Raw genomic sequence first — 4,853 nt, forward strand, 5'->3', positions numbered from 1 at the left:
AGGAAAAAATATAGGTATGTATTTGGGACATATAATCGATGACATCGGCCGATCGATATCAGGGGACAGTGGTAAATGGACTAACTACTCCATAATGGATCATAGAAATAAATGTTTCTGCCATTGATTATTATTAATTCTTTAAAATTTCTCAGGTTCAGAAACTCAATGAACCACTTTTTAAGATGCGGCCCACAAACTCATTTTCTATGGCCCGCGGGCCTTGAGTTTGACACATATGTTCTGTGTGATTGTGTCCAGATTTGGCCTAAAAAAAAAAAAAACAACTCCCTCGTGTTTGATTTACTGCGGTTCAGGTCGGTTCCACTCACAAACCTGCAGATTTGCATCTTTATTCCTCCGACTGCAGCAGATTTGTGTGACAGCCAGCTAAGACAAACGTCTCCACCTGGTCAGACTGGGCACCACAGGGGATTGTGGGTAAAATTTGGCAAAGTAATTCTCCAGTTTAGTGTGTCCGGCGCTCCAGCTGACTGCTGGGATTCTCTTCAGTTCAGCCTGAGGTCTTTAACTGGATTAAGCAGCGGTGGACAGATATATTCTGTTGAATCTGGAGACGGGGGGGGGGGGGGGGGGGGGCAGGCAGCATGTAGAGAGGAGGAGCAGGGAGTCCAGTATCGTAGTAAAAGATGAAAAGATCGGGAAAGTTGGTCATGCTGTGTGGTTTTGATTTTAGCTGTCAGATTTCTGTCATCTCAGAAAATCACTTTCACATGAGGTGATGTAATTTCCTCCTCTGACCTCCCCTTGGCGTCCAGCTCTCCTTCTCTGCTGGCGTTCTTTCTTCACCCATCCCTTATCTTTTCACTTATCTTCTGTGTTTCTTTTCCTGAGAGAATTCCCATCTTCACTTTAAATCATTTTTCGGACGTTCCCCTCCTGTTTTATCCACACTTCATCTCCTCTTCGTTTTCCTCCTTCGTCAGGTCTGGCCCCAGAAAAGGCCTTTCCTTCACGGGTCCTTTTTTCCACTAATTCCTCCCTTTGTTCCTCCCTTTCTCCCCCCCTTCTCTCTTTATCTTATTCTCGTTCTTTTAAATGTACACTGTATTTTTTTCCCAGTTGACGTAGGTGCAGAAACAAAGGAAACAAATATTTAACAGTTAGACTTCTGTTCCTAAAGATACAACATTTATGTATTTGGTTAAAATGAGCTGGAAGTTCAAAGTCAAAAGTTTTATTTTTACCTCCAGGTCAGGGAGTGTAAAGAGATGCATAATCAGGTATCAAAAATGAGGGGCGAGGCCTTATTGGTCCACCATGGATATAATTTCCTATTGTTATTGGTGTTCACTGTAACTTTAAAATATTATGATTGATATTATGATTTTACCAATTTTTTTGTAAGTTACCAAAGACTTCATCAAAGAAAACCAAAGAACCAGAGCTAAACTTCAGACCTAAACCCTGAGGTCTGATATGTTTACATGAAAACTACTTGATGATTCTGTGATGTCACGGTTATGAGTAACATAAACAGTCGAGCGCTCAGCGTACTTTACAGTCACAGCACGTGGATGTCCTGTTGTCACTGTGATCAGAGAGGTAAACACTGTTGATATTTAAAACCAAAACTGATTTTTTATTTTTTTTTTTTTTCTTACTGTAATTTATTTCTCCAAATGGCGTGCGTGATAAAGTCCAGAGGAATAATTGATCGTCCGTTTACGGGAACTGTTCTTAACAGACATGACTGATGATCTGGAAAGAGAAGAAGAAAAACTTGACATCTTCCCTTTACTTTCTCTGAAGGTTCATCAGAAACAGATGTGGACAGATTTACTACCAATCAAAGTGGAAACTGTGTTGTTTATGCTCAGAGTATCTATTCATTAACAACAGCATGCTTGAGTTAGCATGGCCTCCGTTTGGTCTGAGGTTGTGCAACGTCTGAGCCGCTAACGTACGCTACGGTGCAGCGTCCCGGGCTCGCTTGGCTCCTGTGCTAGCAACAGCTTGTTTGTGTGCTATTCTCTGCCTTAACAAGCTTCAGGCACACAAGGTGAGATCATGCTGCAAAACACACGCGCACACACACACGCACAGCTCCTGGCATGTGTGGAGGCTTCATGAATAGGAAGTCTGCTTTAAGTCAGCACACCACCCAGCTGGACGAGGACCTCTGTGAAAACAAACAGTCAGGGAGAGTGGTGATGTAACGCTTTGATCACCCGGCGAGGGCAAGGTTTGCTCAAGGGTCGGTGGAACAAAGATTGAAATCAATAAACTCATTAGTCACCTATCTGCATCACACTCACTCCAAGGCCAGGGCTAACTGAGGAGACGGTAGCTGCCCCGCCCCACCTGGACCCAGACCACGTCCCGACACAGGGTCGTTGTTTTGAGGTCTCCGTCTGGCTGTTTTCCCGGTGACCTTAGCACCACACGTCTTCTTGACCAATCAGAGGTCAGATCGTTGCCCTCTTTGTGAGCGGGGTTCCAGAGAGTTCTCTGTGAGGAACAGTTTTATTGGACTGCTCGTAATTAAAACCCATCGTCCTCATGACTTCATGGGTTTCAACCCTGTCTCTCTGCAGTGATGTCATGGTTTGAATCAGACCAGCTGCACCTGGTGTCCACTTCAGGGACGGGGTCAGGGTTTGGCTACTACTGTTGGTTGGTTATATACACAGAGGCGATGAAGTAATAAAGTCAAATAATAAATAATAACAATATTAAAAGGATGGAAACATCAGAGCTGGAGGTGAATTAGTAAAAAGTCACATGTTAGAAGCTAAATCTGAAAAACGTTCCCTTCACCTGCACGTTAGTGTGTGAACTTTAACACCAGCTCTTTCACTTTAGCGCTGACGTATTCTGATACGTTAACGGTTGCCGTGCGAGGCCCTCTCCTGGCCGCTGCGGTCAGTTTGCTCGTGTTTACGTCTAGGAAATGGTCAAACAATTTCTCGCATTGTAGAGATGCAGCGTTCTGTGGACGCTGCTGCGGCGGCAGCGGCGAGAGTAACAGACCTGTTACTGTGTCCTGTTCAACCAGGCCTCTGGGCTCTACTACCTTTGTCTGCCCTGCCCGTTGCCCTTGTTTTAAATCTCCCAAAATATTCCTGTCATTGACAGTCGGCCTCTGACGGTCACAGATCACCGGTGGCGTCCTGAGCCAGAGCTGCTGACCGGTGAAGAGTGTTCCAGTAATCTGCTGTTGTTGTTTTCCTGCTTCGTTTGCCGTTTATTAAAGAGGAAGGTAGAAAAACAGATCCAGATGTTTTTCATCTGTTTTTCTGCCAAGTTTGTGTGTGTCTGTGTGTGTGTGTGTGTGTGTGTCTGTGTGTGACTACCTGGCTTAGTTATACATATGGGGACAGTGTTTTGGAAACATATTTGTGTGGAATTTTTTCAGGGGTAAAATAATTATTGTGGGGACGTTGTCCAAGTGCAGGTCACCAAATGATTTGGAGTAAGATTAGAGTTAAGGTTCAGGTTTCTGGAAGGATGTTGTGTATTATCTACAGTTGATCAAACATCTGGGGCGTGGTGCCGGGTTGGTGCTGCAGAAATACAATGCAGTGGATTTATGGGTGGTTGAAAACATCAGCAGCTGTCAGAAAAGAAATCTTCAAATGTTCATCTGTTCAACAGTTGGTTCTGATGCCACTGCCATAAATTCTCCATTTCATGTTTGTTCAAAGTGTCATTCAGCTTTTATTATTTGGTAAATCCATGTTTTTGATAACTGGCCTCAGCGATGATGAACGATGCAGTGTCCAAGGATATATAAAAGGCTTGAAGTCTTCTTGTTCATCTCTGGACTATAAAGATCACAGATCGTTGCACGTCCAAACCTTTATTTATTTTATTTCGTCTGTCAAAAGCCCAGCATTGTTAGCATTTCTGTTGTTGTTGGTGGTATTTTCATGCTGTTGATTTACGCCCCTGGCAGCACACAGCGCTCAGTATTAAAAGTCAGACTTAACTGAGAAATTTGTTCTATTCACTTTGAGTCCAGCAGGGGGGAGCAGACCGCCCACAGCCTGCACGGATCTCAAGACAGTTCACAGCAGGAAGTGTGGAAGAATGGAGTCCAGTCAGATTCATTTATATATCACATGTTTGGACCAAAGAGCTTCACTGACTGTAGAGCAGAGGAAACAACAGGAGAGAGAAGGTCGACGTCGACACCAAGGAACGCAACGTCGCAAAACATTTAGTTCAAAGATCCAAAAGATTACATTTTCATCTGGATGTAAACATGAGTACGACGGAGCCGTCAGCTGCTTTGTTGGACAGAGGAAAAAGATCTGACAAAACTGAAAAGTGACTTCATTTATTTGAAGTATTTTCTAAGGACTGTTGGTGCTTCCATGGTGTAGTTAGCAGTTAGCAGGCCTGCCCTGAAAGCAGAGAGTTCTGGGTTTAATTCCCAGAGGATCCATATATCCACTAATGGCGCCTCCTGTGGCAGCCTTTGTTGATTGCAAATATTTTAACATTTACTGTAGTATTTGTCCCTTGTCCTTTTGGTAATACTCTTGCAGGCGTACACAGTGGCAGGTACGTGGGATCGTCCCATGGCGTCCACACATGTACACATACAGTACAGCAGGTAGTGTAAACACACACACACACAGATATGGCTTGTGCGGCCGCAGCTCCCACACGACCACCTCTGAGCGCCCACTGCTGCACAGCTCTGCCCTCACACAAACACAGTTTTAGACTTTTCCAAGGAGAGAGTTTTTTTGTACTCACCCACCGTGGAAGCCAAATGCCCTTTTAACGTACGCAGTGCCAGCTGTTAAAACAAGGCCCGCTGCATGTGTCACCACCGGCCTGAGTGAAGCCTGAGGAGCAGGAGTGAAGCCTGAGGAGCAGGA

The 4,853-nt window shown here is 44.5% G+C and overlaps 1 protein-coding gene across 6 annotated transcripts in view; it reads left to right on the plus strand.

Annotated features, from left to right (window-relative positions):
* Window positions 1-4,853, plus strand: part of astn1 (astrotactin 1) — a 173,484-nt gene that overhangs the window by 158,948 nt on the left and 9,683 nt on the right. The gene's annotated exons all lie outside the window — the stretch shown is intronic.

This window comes from Cynoglossus semilaevis, chromosome 20, assembly GCF_000523025.1.
Source record: "Cynoglossus semilaevis isolate Cse_v1.0 chromosome 20, Cse_v1.0, whole genome shotgun sequence".
Taxonomy (NCBI): Eukaryota; Metazoa; Chordata; class Actinopteri; order Pleuronectiformes; family Cynoglossidae; genus Cynoglossus; species Cynoglossus semilaevis.